We start from the raw sequence: 20,794 nt of genomic DNA, 5'->3' as shown, positions 1-20,794 counted from the left end.
TAAATCCATCCCTCACTAGCTTCATGATGTTTCCTCTATACTTGATCTCAACCACTGTGGATTGCGGAAAGAAGAAATTATATGTAAAGGTGCATTATAAACTACTCCATAAATGTCGGTACTATTTTAGGGAGATATGGATATCATGGTGACAACGATGGTGATGATGATGGTTGCTAGTTAAGCACCAGTTGCCTTCAGAATATAGTATACGAAAGGAAAAATGAGAAAATAGGCTAGAGAGAGTCTGAAGTTCAAGAGTGTAATTTAATGTAAATGTCACTTGCTGATCTGACCCAGGATGGGAAAAACCATGGTCACATCCAAAAGTTATTGTGAAAAATGATTCTCTTCAATTCTTTTCCAATGTATTGAATATGTTTACAAGTTATAGGTGCCATTTATTGGAATGTGTTACCCTGTACTTAATATTGCTAAGCATTTTAAATGAATTATATTATTCTGTTAGTGGGGTCAGAAATTGATATTCTATCATATTAGGTAATATCAAAATTATGTAACATATAAATACAAATTACATAGGAGGTATTAATAGGATTATATAAACCCCAAAAATGCCATGTGACTTTTTAATGGGATTTCATGGAACATTAATTCAGGAAAAAAAGAGATACAAGAAAATTGATTTGAGCATCTGGACTGGAGTAGGTTGTGGGGAAATGAATTGATAAAATAATATTGCTGTGTGGATAAACAATAGGAAAGGTTTCAAGGAAATTTATAGGTAATGAACATAATTTACAATTCTAATGAAGATATGGTACCTCTGGCTATGGAACTTGATTCCCCCAGTACACAAATGTGTGCTGAAAATTGTGTCATTCTTCTGAAGACTTAGCCATTACATTGTACATACTGTCCACTCCGATTACCTATGTGCCTAGAGGTGATTTTCACCAGTTTTTAAAAAATTTACAATTCCACTTTAGCTTCTCCATTTTTTCCGGCACTAACCTAAGACAAAGCCTACACTATCATGTGAGTTCTCTGCTGAGGTTTACAAACTAATTTTTACAATCAGGCTAATCAAACCCAATTGGGAAGGCACAATTGTTACTAAAAGTTATATTATATGTCTTAACTTCAAATCTAAATCTGATTATTCTATCACAATTTGTATCAGTAAGAATGAACTTGAGTAACCATGAGTAAGCCAAGATAAAATCTCCAATACCAATTTTTCCATTTAGCTTGACAATATGCTTTGGTCTTGCTAATGCAGTATTTTAACTAGCATTAAAATCTGGAGTGTTGCCGGGCGCGGTGGCTCAAGCCTGTAATCCCAGCACTTTGGGAGGCCGAGGCGGGTGGATCACGAGGTCAAGAGATCGAGACCATCCTGGTCAACATGGTGAAACCCCATCTCTACTAAAAATACAAAACATTAGCTGGGCATGGTGGTGCGTGCCTGTAATCCCAGCTATGCAGGAGGTTGAGGCAGGAGAATTGCCTGAACCCAGGAGGTGGAGGTTGCAGTGGGCCGAGATCGTGCCATCGCACTCCAGCCTGGGGTAACAAAAGTGAAACTCCGTCTCCTCCTGCAAGCCAAACAAAAACCTGGAGTGTTTATTTACAGCATCTAGTTTCCTCTTCTTCTTTCTTTCTGATAGAAGGGCAAGTACGTAGGCAAATCACTGAAGAGATATCATACAAAATAAGAAAAGTGAATGCCTCTACAGATTCCTATTTCTTAGAGTAAAATGGGAATAATTACCTTTGTACCAGTGGGCTAAACAGAATTGCATATTTAAGAATAGCACAGACCTAAGAGATCATAGTTATAGGATGCTTTTTTCTGCTAACTGAAATGATGACTACATTCCTGAGATGACTTATTTTTAAACCCCAGAAGCCACATTTTAACAACATGAGATGTAGAAGTTCATATTGATGAGTTTGAATCCTGGCTCTATCAGGTAGGATTTGTGCTTCCATTTTCCCATTCATAAAAAAGGAAAAATAGCAGCCTCCACCTCCAAGCGTTGTCAGAATTAGACGTAAAGTACTGAGAACAGTGTCTGGCATATAGTAAACATTATATAAATGTTAGGCAACAGCAGGAGCATTATTCATAGTGATATGCACATCACTTAAGAGACAAAAGAAAACCTGCATGTTATGCGTGCTTCAGCAAAAAAGGAAGGGAATTAAATATGATTTCATTATCTCAGTGATTGTGAATTTACTCATTATCACATATAAAGTGCTCATTATGTGTCAAACACTAAAGTATTTAAGAGGGGAGAAAAATTTCCAGTCTTTACAGCATTTACTTTCTAGAGGGATGACGGATAACGAACAACTTTATGGTATGAAGTCTTACAGTGGTGAGAGCTACGGAAAAAACTAAAAGAAGGCAGAAAAATGCAGAATGACCTTTACTCGGTGCCCACATTCAACCCTTTTTGACAAAATGGCTTGGTGCTGGCCCCACTTTTCCCCTGGAAGGAATGCTTGTGCTAACACTCTAAGTAACTGCTTCACTGAAATCCCAACCATTTGGATGCAACAAAAATAATCCAGCATATGAGCACATCCAGATAGACATATGTACACTGGTTTTTTAAAATGTAATGTGTATGTAATTTCCCGAATGGCTGGTTGTCACATCCATCTGGTCTTATTTCCATAGCACTTGAATGCACCACGAGGATATAAACCCTAAAAGCTAGAAAACAGAATTTAAATACCCAAACACATACGAGGTGTGTTTTCAAAAGCAGCAGACCTCAAATGAACACTGTGGTAACTTCATTAACTTCTCAGCCACAGTTGAGAGTAGCTGAGACAAAGCATAAAGCCCACAGAACATAAAAGACATTCCATTGCAGACCTCATTAAGTGGACTTAAGAGAAGCTTGACAAGCTAATGACAAAAATCTAATTTGGACTTTCGGGATGTAAGAATCCTGAACAAGTCTAAATACACCAAAACTCTGCCATGTGTGGCATCTGAGAAGGCAACAACCTGATGTCAATCAGGGCCATGTAGTTCATGAATCAAAGCCTCAGGGATGGATGTGGTCTTATTCAGCCACACTGAATAAAAAATCATATTCTATGTGTTTTGGGGTTTGGGCTTTTGTTCTGTTTAAATTGCACAGATGTTGTAGGTTCCTAAATTCACAGTGCTCCCCAGGGAAATGTTCATCAGGCTGCAAATATTGAACGAAGACATGGCTAGATCTAGACACCACATGGTACAGAAATCATTTTTGGTTTTATGTTCTCTTTTTCCAGGAGCCCCTTCCTATTTCTAAATTCATCAGCACCTGTAGAGTCCAGGCCAAGTGAGGTTGCAATTATTTCCATGTCATATTAAAATTACCTAGTTGCTTTAGGTGTGTTTATTTCACTCACCAACTACTTGTATATCCCTTGAGTGGAGAAGCATAATAATAGTAGTAGTACTTGTGTATGCCATACACAGTATCTTACAAATAATAATTCTCATATCAATCTTATGATCAACTCAATTTTATAGACACAAAAGCTGAACATTCATATAATTGTCCCTACCTCTCATCAGTGGAAAACCAAGGATCTAAACTCAAGCCTTCTGACTTCCAAGCTCACATTCATATTCCACTACCTGGTGCAAGAAGGAATAAATGCTTTTTGAAAGAAACATGAATGAATGTGTTTCTTAATATCCTCAGAATTAAAAGACAAAGAATTTATCAGTTAATGATATCATTGTTGCAATACGCATATAGTAATTATTATATAATAAGGCTAGGTATTTAAGATCCTTGAAGACATTGTGCCTTGTACATTTTATGTTCCTGTGATACCTTTTCAATAGCTTACATACAGTTGGTATTTGTAAGATAATTGTTGAATCAGTAATATATTATAATCCAATGGCTTCCTTGGGTCATTTTCTGTTTTCTGCAACTAACCCCTTATAAAAAGGAAGAATCTTCTTTTTTTTTTTTAATCTGGCTCCATGTGCTAATTTCTTAAGAAATCTCTAGACGTTTTCCCATGTTTAGATCTCTCAGCTTTTGTCTGAGCCTGATGGAGACCTAGGTTCCTGGTCCCAGATTTGCTAACTCACCTACTCCATCCCATACAAGCCCTATTAATAAGAGTGGAAATGAGAATGCTTAACTGTTGTAAGCAATGCAGTGAGTCAGCGTATCTTAATAAATGTTTTCTGAGGAGAAACTAATTCTACCACCTTTCCAAACCTGGATAATATCTGGATTTCATAATATACTCACTTCTGCGATCTAAACTTAAGTGTAGTATTATTCATTTAAGACATTTTTGTTTGCCAATATTCCATGGAGAAATAGCATTATTAGCTTGTTTTTCCAAACAGTCTGGAAAAAGACTTCAAGTGTATTCTCCTACCTTCATCTTTCCTGTTTTCACCGAAGTAATACCAGGTAAATCACTTAACATCTCTGTGTACTTTAAAAAAAATGAATGCAATAGCACTTGTCCTGTCTTGCTGCTGTGAAAATCAAATACGATAATATGTATAGAATTATTTTTGAGCTATGAAATGTTGTATAGCTATTAGAAACCATTGGAAAAGAAGAAAGCCAAAAGTGTATATACTATATACTTTCAGTAAGCCAGGTATTTAGTTTTGTCCTTACATAAATGATATATGTATATATACAAAACACATACATATATACCTGGGACAAAATAGGCTTGTGTATCTATCTATGTATATATCTATCTATGTATCTATCTATCTATCTATCTGTCTATCTATCTATCTGTCTAATCTATAAATACACTCACACTGATAGGAAATTTTACTGCATAAAAGTTTAAGTAAATTAATGAATGCCAGATTTTAAAACCTTCCCTAATTGCCTCTGTTGGTTTCTAAAACAGAGCTACTGTACGTCATGCAGTAATTATTATTTACTGAGTGTTAGCTCAATGCTAGGCATTGGGCGAAGGCATTTATATACATTATATAGTTCATTCATAACACGACTATAAATAAGTATTAGTTTCTGTCTTTTCCAGTTGGGTAAACTAAGGCCCAAAAGAGCTAGGAAGATGCCTTACAGTCACACTGCTAGCAAATAACAGAGGTAAAATTTGAATTTAGATCTGCCTGTCTACAAAGCTTTGCTTAGCAATTCAAATCCCATTTGTCTGAAATTTGCATTAATCCAAGTATATATTAATTCATGTGCTATACTTAGCAGGGAGCAAGTTCTAATGAATTCCATTCTTTCTGACATGTTAGTTTTTTTGACCGGACAATAAGCCAACCATAAATATACAGCTTTTTCAAAAACAAGAGCTTTAAATTTTTTTTAATGTCTTCAGGGGGTTTATGGACCCTAGGGCCAGGTAATACACTGATCATGAAATATAGGTGATTGACAATTACAAATGGAGTTAATGGTCATGGTTTTTACTCATGGTAGCCACTGTTCACTCTATTAGCTCTTCAAGCATCCCTGCTGTGTGCACACTAGTACACTACTCCGTGGTAAAGCTGTGGCTGTGGTTGGGCAGAAGGTTAACAACAAAAGAGGAGATTTCCCTCAAGGGGCCTACAGTCTATCCCTTGGAAAGGAAATCAGGATACACCAAGCAGTCAGAGTCAAATTAATTTTAGAATATATTAGCAACACTTAGAAGTAATAAAACTAAATCAAAATTTCTTCAAAGGATTAAGTCCTTCAGCCTTTAACTCAGTCAGACCTGCCTCCCTCACATGCCAATTAGAGTTCAAAGACAAGATTCATACACTTCATTTACAGATCCATTGAACCTTGGGCACAAATGATAAATCCTTAATAAGTCAGAAAGGTAGCTATATTTATTCTTAAAATTAATTAATTTGCACACAGAGTTTGGGTGATTTGCCTAAAGACAATTCATTGAAATGTCTGATAAAATTCTGTAACCCTGTTTCTGATTTGATATCACTGAGCTGTTTTCCCATTTTAAAGTTAAAATGTATAAATGCTCATGTGTGTCAAGAGCCTTACGCAAAACAAGTTCAAATCTCCACATGATTTCCTTCCTTTGTGCTGTAAAAGCAGTCTTAGGTTTATTTAGCAGTTGCCTTAGTGAAGTCAGCAGCAAACATACCTGACAAATCAAAGTGGTTGGCGATTCTAGTGTCTGAATTCAGTGGTTAGGTGATTTTATGAATACATGTGCACATACATTTACATACACATACACTTTGGTTCTGTAACAATGAACTCTTGCACTGTCCATGGAGAATTTACCAAGCTACCATCAGCCATAGGAAAATGAAACTTTCCAAATTTTCATCTTCAAGAATGAAGGAATTTTATATTAAGCACCTTTGAAAGGCCTAATGCTTTTAAATGATAATCAAAGGCAAGATAATTCTGAAGGTAACTATACTATTCTTTTTTTCCTGAAAGCGTACTATTAAATAATCATAACTGTAATGCACACAAATTTTATTTTTAAAATACTGAAATTAGCTTCATTGATTAGACAGCAAATAGCAAGAATATGTTAAAATTGGTATTGATGTAGAAAACGGTAATCGAATGGCCCAAACAGTTAACACATAATGCCCTTTATTTCTATTTTTGATTTAAGCCATTTCCAGACCCTCCAGTTTTCCTGGGCCCGTTAGCAGTACATCAACATTTTGGTAGCTAAGGTGTGACTAGCTGTGAATCATTTTTGAATCATTTTCACAAATTTTTTATTTTTAGTATTAGACTCCAATTGTAATTCTGCAGAATCTAAACCTGTTTTAGAGAACCCAAATTACACAAAACTTTGGGGATAGAAATTAGCATAATTGAAATAATTCAATTTTTGGTAATTATAATTCTCACTTAAACCTAAATTAAATGTGCCAAACTATAATTATGTTCAAATTTGCATCATGAAAATCACCCCCATTTAGCTCGTGGCATCTTAAAATATCTAATAGGGATCTTAAACTCTTCAGGTTGAGTCAAGAGGCCTTATTTTCACAGCCTTTGGGAAGAGGAGACTTTTATGCATTAAGCACAGTTATTTCACCTCTTAGGAGAGGAAAGATGGGTCCATTATGTCTTCACTATCTGATGTGCAGGATTTGTACTCTAAGCTTCAGATACCTCTAACTTACAGTGCCATTACTGAGCTCTAAGTGCTACAGCAGAAAGTAAACGTTAATGCTTTCTTTCAAGAATAACTTTAAGCAAAGCAGGTTATGCATTAAGACAAAGGTAATGGAAACCAAAAACAAAAATGGCTGTTAACACTATAAAACTGGGCACTTGAAAATAAGCACTGTTTTGCTGTCCATTTTTAAATGATTAAAGATCCAAAACAACCTGAAGTCCATGATAATTCACCTTTCTGTGTCCTGTGAATTGCTCACTGATTCTTAAGAATCCTAGGATCAAACATTTATCATTATTTTTGGGGTGTGCAAAGGAAAACATCCATAAAATATTATTCAGTTAAGCTGCCTGTTTAACTAACCTTTCTATTATTTAATTTTATTAAATTAACCAGCTGATGTGATTAAGCTTGCAAGATGGCTTATTCATCTTCATCTTTGGGATGGTAGGTGGATATATTCTTCGAATATATTGATCAAAAAATAGATGTGTCTGGATATACAGGGCTGGCATATTGTCAAAGCACATGATGAGTTTCCCACAAAAAAACACATGAATATATCTCCAGTTGAGCAAAATATTCACATTAATACCAGAATAAGGCAGAAGAACTCTGGCTGACATCCCATCTGTTCTTATGAATTAAATTTAGAAATCATATATAATATAGACATTTCTGTCTGAATATCATGAAACCCTGACACATCCAGGCTTTCATTAGAAAGCTCCACGATGTGACTTGAATAACAATCTGTCTTACCTAATTAGTATTTTCAGTTTAGCATATTCACTTCCAGACATATTGCTGTTTGCACATGGTAATTTGGGTAAACAGATACCATCCACAGCTGCATCAATTAACACTGCTAATCAAAACTGAATTCAGGTAATTGGGCACATTTATGCAAAAAAATGTGTAATTTTGCAAAAAAAAGCGAGATTCTTCAGTAATATGTCAATAAGTAAAAACCTCCTTTTGCTTGTGAAGATAAAGAATGAGACAAGAAAATCATCATTAATGTATACATCATGCAGAGTAAAATTCCTAAATTAAATCTCAGTCTTTAATTGGCCTATATTTCCAGAAATTGGATCATAGTTTTCATAAATGTTTTCCTCAATGTTTCCACATAGTAAAGTTGATTCAAAACTGCCTAAGGGTTTAACCATCAAGCAGGACTCAAATGGTTAATGAATTCTCAAGTATTTATATACTTAGAAAGGATGCTGGTCAAACTTGCTCTTCCATCTTGTCTAGCAGCTCTTCGGGAAGATTCTCTCAGTATGTTTCATTTTATTACATGCTTTAATTTTCTCTGCTACAAAACACTTTCATTTGTAATTAGAATCACAATAGCAATCTATTTTCCTGCAAATATTCTTCAACTTCTCTGATTCTACACAATGCCCTTTAGTTACTTTTTCATTCATTTTCAGAATGAAGACTCTAAGCTGTTTTTCTTCTCTCTCTACAAACATAAACCAAACTGATCATTTTGATTAAATATTTTAATCAGTTCAGAAAAACTAATTTTATTGTTGTGAAGTAGTAAGTGCCTAACTAGTGACTAACAAGTTCTGGCTAGGGAGATATTTAGGGGCATAAGTTAAAACTAAAGTAAAGAAACCTGGATCATTTTAAAAAGCATCTGAAGTAGATACAAGAATTACCCTTTGGGAGGCCGAGGCAGGTGGATCACCTGAGGCCAGGAGTTCGAGACCAGCCTGGCCAACATGGTGAAACCCCGTCTCTACAAAAATACAAAAAAAAAAAAATTAGCTGGGCATGATGGCGGGTGCCTGTAATCCCAGCTACTCAGGAGGCTGAGGGGGGAGAACTGCTTGAACCCAGGAGATGGAGGTTGCAAATGAGCTGAGACTATACCACTGCACTCCAGCCTGGGTGACAGTGTGAGACTCCATCTAAAAACAAAACAAACAAACAAAAACAAACAAATTATCTAGGATGGAGATTATTTGTATATAATAAACACACTCACAAATTCCTGCTTCTTTTTTCTCTTTCAGACTTTGAAGCTTAAGTTTATTTCTAAGTGTAAGCACAAGGCCTTTATAATGGAGTACTGGGCTCAGTGTCCCTAGCTTTATCTTAATGGTAACTTTCAATCCAAGTTAACAAACACTTCCTCAGTGTCTACCACATATCAGGGTCTCTTCTAGGCCCTGAAAATAAATATAGAGATGAATTTAGACTGATCACACTTCTCTGTGTCAACTTCGGAGAGTTTACAAACCAACAATGAGAATCAACAATGAGAAGGGTGATGAAATCACTAAGTGAAAATGCAACTGCAACTGTCAATCCCAAATTTTGCAGAAGTCTATTTTTTGCATAACTCAGGTTAATTCTTTTATTCTCATAAGTCAGAAAAGGAGAAAAAATGTTTCTAAAATTATTTTGCATGATCTCTTTTTTTTCCCACAATGCAGCAATACCGTACTTCTATATTTATTTTTTGGTATTTATCAAAAATAATTTTTCCACATATTTCTTTAAATGCATTTGTCATAAACAATTGGGCAATTCTTCACAGCATAGACATCCAACACACTTATACTCAGTTTCAAGAGCAGGAACTATAAAATATGGAGACACATTTATCAACAGGTTGTCAAACTGCTCACACCAACGAAACCATATGAGGTAGGACAGATGCCTCTGACTTTAAGATTCTGTTAAACAACATTATTTATGAATTTTAAAAGATAGGTAAACAAAAGATTTTAAAGACATTTTTTTTTTTTTTTGAGACAGAGTCTTGTGCTGTCATCAGATGCTAGGTTGGAGTGCAGTGGCACAACCTCAGCTCACTGCAACCTCCACCTCCTGGGTTCAAGCGATTCTCCTGCCTCAGCCTCCCGAGTAGCTGGGACTACAGGCATGTGCCACCACGTCCAGCTAATTTTTGTATTTTTTTAGTAGAGATGGGGTTTCACCATGTTGACCAGGATGGTCTCGATCTGTTGACCTCATGATCTGCCCACCTTGGCCTCCCAAAGTGCTGGGATTACAGGCATGAGTAAAGACAATTTTTTAAAGAGCTTAATGATTGGTTTTCAATGAACTAAACTATTAATATTTGGGGAGGAAAATTTCTTCTCTCTGTGAAATGAGCCCACTGAGTAATGTTCATTGCATGGGTGTACCAGTGTATTGCTCAAAGCACTCTAAACCCCCTCTTCTCTTACTTCCTCCAGAGGAAATCAGTAGAGAATTAATTATCTCTTTGTAGTTCCTCAGTTTTAGTAAATTCCTTTTTCTGGGGAAAGGGTTTAAAGAATCCTGTTCTCATGGTCAAGTTTTAGCAAAGTGGAATGTTATGATTATCCCAAAGACAGCTTTGGTGAAGGAAAGGCTTGAGCTATGTCACCAGCTTCCAAACCAGGCTGTGCCACTGGCTAGCTATCTGACTTCAGATAAAACCTTCACCAATCTGAGTGTGAGTTTCTTGTTTATACATGGCTCATAGGGTCACCTCACTGGATTAGGGGGAGTACCTGAAACATAGTAGGTACTTAATAAAGGCTTGTTGAAACTGAATAAAGGTTAGTAAATGATGGCTCTAGAAATGCTAATGCTGAAGACACTTGAGATAAAAGTATCTTTTTACAAAGTTTTCTGATTCCAAAGTAATATATAGAGATAGTATGATAAATTTAATACAAATAGCATAGATTGTATCAAATAGGCCATAGACTACCACACTATATTAGGTCACCTTTCAACTCACTTGAAAACTAGCCCTAGAAAACTAATCTTCCTAATTAAGTTGGAAAGTTAACAATGGGACACTTATTGTTTCTAGAGCATTTATTATTATTGTATTAAACAAATTACAAGAAGTAATTTCATTGGCCATTATCAATCAAATATTTTATTTTAAAATTATTGTCTGTTAAAGAGGATAATCTTGAAAATTCATATGTGACTACTTTTTTACCATGAATAATTTTAAAAAACTAGAAAATTCTTGAATCTGATACTATCTCTTCTTAGTCTAGCAGAATAAAATTGCTCATAATACATCTACTCTAAATTTCTGTAATATTTAACTAAATTGCTGACTCATAAACAATGCATAACCAATAAAATAACACCATTAGTCACTTTTTAAAAGTCTGCTTTTTAAACAGAAGTATGCCAGCTAAAATATGCAGTCTATGAAATATCAAATGGATTAATCTTGGCTTATTCATAACAAAGAATGTTATTTCACAACTATAAGAGAAAATGTCAGGACTGGGACTGGGTGGATTAGATAGAAATCGATTGATAGAAAACAAATGCAACATATAGAAATAAAATGTCTTCGAAGAACACTGAAGCAAAATAAATTACTGGATTTGGGATTTAGCAAAATATAATCTTATTTTCCTTTGCTCTTTCACCAACACTTTTTTCTACACTGAGACAATATGAATTTCACTTTCCAAACCCATGATTTTCTTGAATAAAAAGACTGCGAATCGTTAATGACAGTGTAGAGAAGGATGTAGTTCAGCACATTAGCTTTTTGTACTTTAGAGAATGTTGTATTTATAGCAAATTTTAATACTGATGATTATTTTTATTTAGTTCTGGTAAGAGGTAAAATAAGATTAATCCAAATTAAAGAAGATAATAAAATTATGTCTGAAGAATTAATAGTGTTTATATTTTAGAGATATAATTTAGTGGTCATGTTTATCTTTTAGGTTAAAATTGTCTTTAACAAGAAAACAAGTCTTATCATGAAACAACTGAGTTTTTTAAAGTTTAACAATTCAATGTACTGAAGCTAAAACTGATAATCTACACTTTATCAGACAAGGTACAGAACAGCGTATTTGTTTACAGTTCATGGTTGAATACTTGTCCCACAATTAAGAATTAGGAAATTATCCGTACAGCAAACAGATCTTAGTTAAACATATTATTAATATATGCTTCAAGGTATTATTCAGCTCTCTGGAGGATGCCAGAGTGACTTTGCCCGCTGAATAATCTCAGTCACTCTATCACAAGTTTTTCATCTTTGACTTTCTTCACAGGCTTGGAGTAGAAGCCTATCTTTCAGAAGGATGTTAAAAGAATACATGAAAAGCTTGCGTAAAAATAAACTATAGCACCTCAGGCTTCTTAATTTTTACACTATAATGCCTTGGACTTTTCTACCTTGACAGATTCAGAGTGAATTCTTTGATGAAAAGAGAGAAATAAATTACATGTGGAAGGAAGAGAACCTTTATTATCATTTTAATAGTTCACAGACACATAAAAGGAAGACGCATTCACTATATGATGGAAACTAAAACTAAAAATATTCACTGACTTAGAACTAAAAAAAATTAATATGATAAGAAAAATGGAAACAGTTTTTGAAGCAATGTGAATACACAACTACTCATAAAGGCTTAGAAAATGTAACAAAGAAAAATAAAAATAAACCATTAAATGGCATTGCAAATAATTAGTTAGCGTCTCCTATAGCATTTTTGAACTTAATGAAAGTACTGAATACATTCAGAAACTATCAGAGATCATGGAGAATGAAATTCCAGACATCAGAAATAATCAACTTTTAGAAATTGCTTCATAAGCAACTGTACCAAACAGCACGCATTTTCAGGAGACATCATGTAGATTTAACATGGATATGATCTGCAGTGTTAGCGGTTGGCACTAAATTAGAATAGAGAGGCCATTGTCACTTACTCCTAACCCCTTCAGGACATCCCTAGGTTGTTTTTCTATTGGGAGCATGCATTTTCAGTGTGCAGAGATTGGCTTCATGCTCCCTGCTTTTGTTGGGATGGTGATTTAAGATGTTTCAAATGCAGAGAGTAGTGCTTGGAACTCTTCCTATATGTTCCCAATTATCTATAACGTTATTGTATATTTTCTGCCACCAGGATGCCTTTGTCAGAGCTACGGTCCCTCTAAAGCAGCATACCACTCAGAGGTGCAAAAATGAGAATTAAAATAGGAAGGTTTTCTTCTTATTATTATTTGAATGACATAGGACCTGCTCGATGTTTGCATTTAAATTGAGCAGAATAATTCAGCTCTGGCTTTTAATTTCAGAAGGGTGAATCACCCTAACAAAGGTCAATCAAACTTTAATCTTCAATAAAATTGCTACAGCCCCAGTCACCTGCAGGACATTTATTATATTCCTATTTCCATGCGAAAGAACGCATTGCCTTCCTTATGTGTCACTAATCTTCTAACTCTTTACATTAGCACATTTTACCAAAAAACATTAATTCCTTTGAAACTCTGACAACAGTTCATTTCTACACATCTCAGGAGATAATCCTGTTTAAAAACAAAGCAAACAAACAAGCAAAAAAAAAAAAAAAAAACGGGACATCAGCTGTGAACCACTTTCTGGGCACTTTCTAATCCTCATAGACCTTCAATACTCCAACAGACTTCTGACAATACCAAATCTCAATTACACAAAATATTATGGTGGTTTAGATTAAAATAACAATATATGATTTTAGGAACTTAATCCTCCCTATTGTCTGTGATTGTGCCTTTCATCTACTTATTTCTATTCACAATGTTTGCTGCATACAGAAGTTACAGATTTGAAGGAAGCAAACGTCAACCATCTTTGAATAACAGTGGAAATACTTAAATTCATTGATTTATTCATCATAAATACCTACTGAATGCCTATTATGTGCCAGATATTGGGCTAGGGGTAGGGAATCAAAGTTAAAGAAGAGAAACAAAGTTATCACAAGAATAACATTCTCCTGTAAAAACTGTGTCCAGAATATAATAAAATAATGATTTAAATCTCCACTTCCAGTTTCTCTTATCAATGTCATTAAATTTTAGCGACGGCTAGAAATGTGTGAAGTCAAATTTCCACCAAAATTTTGATAAACAGTGTTTAAAATTATCTGGACACCCAAAGGCTTTAAAATTCATAATCTCATAAAATGATTCATTTCTTATTTGAGTATATAAAATGTGATCTTCAAATTTTAAAATGAATATATTGATAATATCTAGTCTCCCATGATTAGAAATAAAACCATGAGAAACTTTAAATGAGCTTATTAAAATATACATGCTGTGCGAAATTTGTTTCCAAAATGTTATTTCATGACATTTAAAAACTGCTGTGAACACAAACCACAATAGTAATAGGCAAAAGACAAATTATTGCATTTTGCCGTGATATAGTGGCTCGGATGACCACGGAGGGAAAGAACCTTAATGCATGTCCCCAATTATATTGTAAATTGATTGCCTAGGTACTGTAACAGTGGTGTGACATGGCATAAATAACCCAAACTTGCTTTCTGCATATTTTTTGAGACCTCTTCCTCCTTCTTTGTACTTAGATTAAGTGCACAGCCACATACACAGACATGTGTGCCCTTCCTCATCAATATTCACATTCATTAATTAGCAATACAGGAAGGCTATGGTTTGGGAGACTCCTCAAAGCCTGAATACTCAATCAAGCAAAGCAAATCAAGGTAAAAAGAAAATGCACGTAAATAGTCTATGACCAGACTGACCGTGGAGAATAGCACATAATTTCAAGAGATAGTCATCCTTATAAATGTTGTTTTAAAAAGCCCCAATTACTTTGTGCAACTTAAAGTCAAGACCTTAGCCTTCCTTTGAGCACATATTGAAACTAAAATAGAATTTCTACATATTCCACAACTACACTTGCTTTTTTTCCTGTCCTAGAACTAGGTTGACACAATAGAATAATGCAGAGCAACGGCTTTTACATTGTTGAGCAAAATAAATCCGATGCTACACAATCTAAATGTACCATTGATATCTGTTACCAAATACTTATTCGGAAAACTGACAAAGATTAGCTAGACCCAACAAGCAAACTATTGCCTTATATTCCATTTTCATCATCAAAAGCTGCTTAGTTATATTATAAATTTACAGATTTAGGAAAAATAAAAAGCTTTCAGAGAATATGCTGTAAATGCCCAAAAAGCATCTGGATCTTCTTCTGACTCAATTCGGTCAAGAAACAAAAAAGGAAACCATGAACCATCAAACAAAAATCTTAGTAAGAAAACCTAGGATGTGGAATTATGAAAGAAACATACCTTTGGCCGAACAAGTTCGTAATTTCTCATCTTGCCTACACAGCTCTGTCGTTCCACCTTGAGCAAAAGTCGACTCCATGTCCCTTGTGATCTCTGAGACAATGCCATCGTATCACTGGCAAATTTTTCGATTAAACTTTGCAGATGTAGTAGCAACTTTGTTAATTATGACATTAGCCAGCTGGCGGGTACGATCAGTCACCCACTGTAAGGAAAGCCAGACAAAGAGACATCTAATCATTGCAACCAGAGCAGATAAATTTTGTTCCTTTCTCATACGTGTCACAGATTCTATTCCTTCTGACCCTCTCCTCAGCCGTCGACTGTCACATTTAGATTCCGAGAGCTTCCAGTTTCCCTTTATCCCTGCCTTAGATCTGAAACTCATGGTTATCAGGAAGACACGCGTCACCAGCTGTCTCAGAGCAGGAAAGCAATCAGGTGAATACTACTTATTATCTTGCATTGCTTTCCAAGGAGTGACAAGATTGATTTGGAACCAAGAATACATTCAAATCTCAGTAGTTCCTAGGGTTTTGAGTTCAGACAGCAGGGTATGTGCTAAGTTGCAACAGGGAGGACTTCAATCCCAATGTTAAGGCTACAGGATATTAGAAATTTAAGGAAAGTTTTAAAAAATCGATCAAAGCTCCTTTTTCAGATGCCCTTGTATTAATGTTTTCTTCTCTACCTCTGTGCTATGTTGGTGATGCCCATGAGTCGACTGTTATCTGGCAGAGCCAGTTTCACAATGAGGTAGCCCAAGTCAACCTGTGGAATCAGTATTCTGACATTATGAAATTAGCATTAGGAGAAATATCTAATGTAGATGACAGAGTGATGGATGCAGCAAACCACCACGGCACGTGTATACCTATGTAACACACCTGCATGTTCTGAACATGTACCCCAGGACTTAAAGTATAATAAATGAATTTTTTTTAAAAAAGGAAATTATCTCCATCTATCCCTTTTTTGTGAAGACAAGTACTCTATAAAATCCAATTCTTGAAACTTATCTTTCCTAAAAGTTCAAATCATATTTTTATATAATAATGTGAGAAAACTAATTTAGGCATGTTAGCTAAAAATAACATGCAAATTTAAGCTGGGGAAGATATCATTATATTAATACAAATTTTTCCTTCAAAAAGTCAGTTTACTGAAATCATATGTAAGTGTGTATGTATTGGTTGATCTATATACACAACACATGCATAATGAATTTACTGAAATTTCAATATATATTAGGTAATGAGTAGAAACATACCTACTAAATATTATAACAGTATTTTTCAGAGCAAAGCATCCAATGGAGCAGCAAAGGGCTTGATCTACATGGTAAGCCATTACCTTGATGCAATTTTTACTAAAGAATTACCACTGAAGTGTTTGAGTATCAACAAAATAAAAAGTTTGCACAGCAGAATTTGAAAGAGAATTGTGTATCATACAGTAATAAAGTTCTATTTATCAACAAATTAGTAAGTCTTTCTGGGATGGAGAAATTTATAGAAAAGTTGAAATGTAATTCTGAAGTTGATTTTACCTAAGAATTATGTGTTTTTGGCTCCTGAACACAACCTAAAATGTTTTACCTCTATCTGTGAAAACGCAGTTATGGTGCACTATATTAATAATTCATGATACACATCCTAAATTACATTTTATTTTTACATGAGGACTTCCCTGCCATGGAGAACCCAAAATCTCTGTTTAGCTTAAAGCGCTGCAAAGATAAACCGATAAATGTATGTAGACACAACCTAAGATACCTACAATGAAGATGAGACGATTTAGGGATTCCTAAAACTATGAAGCAAGATACTTTCATCCTGGGAAGACAAAAGGGTTTCTAAAGTCCCACCAGAGCTGGCATGGGAGAAAGAAAACATGATTTTAGAAATTCTTAAAAATTATGTATCTATATAGATAAAGATATCTTTTTGAGAGTAAGATACTCTTTATCCTTCATGTTTTGGGCTGATAGTAAGAAATGAGTCCGATTCCATACAAGCAAAAGAACAAAGAAATCAGAAATGTCAGGACAAGAGTACGCTGTGGCACAATGTCAAGGACAAAGAATCCGTGATATGACTTTCAGTGATGTTCTATTTGGAGATGAGCTGTTTGTATCCCATCCATTATCATAGCCTTGGCAACCACTATATGGGCTGGCAAAGAGCAGTTTCTCAGGAAATACATGTCAATGAAGAATAAATATTTACCTTGCATATATCATCCTCCTCAGCCCATTCACCTACTTTTAAAGTTAAATGATGCAAAAATTCACTCTTTAGGTTTTATATGGATTACCATATATTAATAACATATCTATTCAAAATTATATCTTTAAAATACTGGAAAGAGTTTATTCCTAAAGAGTTCAAAGTAGACATTTCTTTTAAGATTTTAAAATAAGCATTAATAATGCTCACTATTTGTTCCTGTGAAAATGACTTTGACTCAGGAAGTTAGAATGAGTCAGAAAGATCTTTGCTCTTTGGCTAGAGGGAACATCTTCCTAGGAAATTCCCAGAGAATAAAATATGCTAAGTACACAAAGTTTTTCATTGCAATCATATCTATAAGAGAGAATGGAAACAATGTCTCCAAAAAAAGAAATTAATAAGTAAATTTTGGCAACTAATCATAGGCAGTCATTATATGATAATAAGGAAGGCAGATAAAACCAACTTCTTATGACTATACTGAATTTAAAAAGCAGAATACAAAATTGTACACATATTGATTACTGAGTATATTTGAAGAAAGACGGAGAAGTGTTAAACTAGAAACTATGTTTTGTAGAATTAGAAAATATTTTCTTCTTTTACAAAAGTTTGCTTTAGTGCCATTCTAATTGTTACTCTCAAAATGTAGAATAAAAGACCCCATCTATAAAATGGGAACAATAATAATAATTGTAATACTTACCTGACAGGTTCTTAATATTAAACTACATAATGTATATAAAACTGCATATTATCTGACTCACAGGAAACACTCATTATATATCTTAGTTATTATTTTTATTATAACCAGCATACAAATAATTCTGGCATATTTGTGCTACACCTTTTATTTTTTTCTATTATATATTACCAAAACTTCACTGCATTAAATAAGATATTCTGAAACAAGGAAAATTCAGTGTTCAAAACTTAAGAGGCCAAACACAGAAACTTGGTCTAAATACTAAAATTGATTTATAAGATAATAACAGCAATAATAATAACCAACAGCTATAGAAGACTTCAGTTAAAATTATACTTTGTATAAGATCTACATGACTTATAATTTTACTAGACCTGTAGGTCTTAACAATTTTGCCTTTTTTAATGGCTGCTTATGGCACACCTACAAAGATGCACAACTGCTGGAAACAGAGATTAAAATACAAGAAATTGACCTGGAGAAATTGGCATTGCCTTGAAGAATCTCAGTGCTCTATTTTTCTCGGCACTCTTACTTTTTTCTAATGTGGGCACTTGCTCCCTATGGCCACAAAGTCCAACTCAGAGCAGTCATCTAAGGCTGTTCTTTCTCTAGGGCATGCAAGTACCATGTCACAATGAGTTGTTGAAGGTATAAATACAATGTACAGGTGTGGAATGTTTTAATGGATGAAGTAGTTGGTGAGAACAAAGCAATCTAGATTTGGAAACATTTCCCCTGAAGACTCCATTCTGGATCCACAGGGACCACTAAGCCTTCCTCTCCGCTACAGATGCTTTTATTGTTGTGCCACCAACTGTTTTTCATTGGTCCTTGTGACAGCCCTTCCTATCCCTCTTATCACTTCAATATGTTTAATTAAGTCTCATATGTAGATTAGTTTTCTTTCTGTCTTCCAGCCTGCTAGATGTTGAATCAATACCTGAAACTCCCTTCTCTGTTGTGCCTTAATCTCAAGAGTCAGACATCCTGCCTTCAGGTCATTCCTACCTCCTTGCTTGCTAGCTCTGGGACTTTGGACAAGATACTAAACCTTATTAAGACTGTTAAACAACAACAACATCTCATGGTTCTGTCATGAAGACTGTGACTAACACATGTCATCTGCTTAGCACATGGCAGATAGCCAATAAATGCACTCTCGTTGCCAAAGTAGCAACAGAATCACCAAGAAACAGTCTAGCAAACAAGAGCAAGGGATCGAAAGCCAAGCTTCTTGGGTGAATTCATATCCTAGCTTTCTCACTTAAATCAGTAATAACGATGACAATAATAATAGTAATTAATATAGTCTCCAGATTTATAAGAATTCAATGTATACTTATAAATTACTTCCCATATAGTAGAAACTATTTTCAATTATTATTATTACCATGCCTCCTATGCTACTTGGTTATTTTTTCCCCATTGCTTACCCAGTTTTAGTAAAAATAAATCACGACTTTGAATGTGAAGACCTGGACATATATATCGTCACATATACTTGATAATACATGGACAAGGATCCTAGCTGCAGCACTATTCTATGATAGCAAAAGACTGAGACTGAGCTAAAATGTCACCAAAGCTAACTGGTTAAATAAAATATGTTAAATTTATACTGTGGAATGCCATGGAGCCATTAAAATGAATAAAGTATAAGTAGGAGTAGCAATATGAAATTATTTCTATGATATATTTTAAGGGAAAGAAGAATGGTGCAGAACAATGTGTATTGTATATTACAGCAGTCCCCAACATTTTTGGCACCAGGGACCAATTTCATTGATGACAATTTTTCCATGAACCAGAAGTGGTGTGGGGGATGGTTTCAGGATGATTCAAGTGCATTACATTTACTGTGCACTTTATATCTGTTATTATTACATTGTAATACATAATGAAATAATTATACAAATCGCCATAATGTAGAATCGGTGGGAGCCCTGATCTTGTTTTCCTGCAACTAGATGGTTCCATCTGAGGGTGATGGGAGACAGTGACAAATCATCAGGCATTAGATTCTCATAAGAAGCGTGCAACCCAGATCCTTCACATACACGGTTCACAACAGGGTTTGCACTCCTACGGGAATCAAGGCCGCTGCTGATCTGAGAGGAGGCAAAGCTCAGGTGGTAATGCGAGTGATTGGGAGTGTCTGAAAACACAGATGAAGCTCCTCTCACTTGCCAGCCACACACCTCCTGCTGTGCGACCTGGTTCCTAATAGGCCACAGACATGTGCTTTGGTTTGTGGCCAGGGAAGAATTAGGGACCCCTGGTATACTATCCTTTTGTTTAACAAGGATTTGGCATATAATATTTATTTATGAGGATATTTCATATCTCTTTATGAGGTATTTAGAGGATATTTCTGAAAAATATACAAGGAGCTGCTCATAGTGGTTGTGTTAGTAGGGAAGCTTGGGTCTGGGGACAGAAGAGGGAAAGGAACTACCTTCCACAGTATACCCTTTGAAGTTGCATGAATTTATGTTATATATGTAGCTCTCCTTTTAAACCAGTAACCAATTTAATAATTTTTAAACATTCATTATTCCTACTTGAATGTACAATTAGTCTATTCTAGTTCATTTATAGAAATTCTTCCCTTTCCCGTGCTAGTGGACATGATCCATCAG

General features: G+C 34.9%; 1 long non-coding RNA gene across 7 annotated transcripts in view; it reads right to left on the bottom strand.

Annotated features, from left to right (window-relative positions):
- Window positions 1-20,794, bottom strand: part of LOC116565188 — a 98,744-nt gene that overhangs the window by 18,526 nt on the left and 59,424 nt on the right. For all 7 annotated transcript variants that reach the window (XR_004275309.1, XR_004275308.1, XR_004275313.1 and 4 more), the window contains one exon: window positions 15,216-15,420. This is a non-coding gene — a long non-coding RNA (uncharacterized LOC116565188). The remainder of the gene's footprint in view (window positions 1-15,215; window positions 15,421-20,794) is intronic.

This window comes from Sapajus apella, unplaced genomic scaffold (assembly GCF_009761245.1).
Source record: "Sapajus apella isolate SASKATOON/1434 unplaced genomic scaffold, GSC_monkey_1.0 scaffold2, whole genome shotgun sequence".
In the NCBI taxonomy this organism is placed as follows: Eukaryota; Metazoa; Chordata; class Mammalia; order Primates; family Cebidae; genus Sapajus; species Sapajus apella.
The sequence above is the reverse complement of the archived record's forward strand: the minus strand, read 5'-3'. Positions and strand labels throughout refer to the sequence as shown.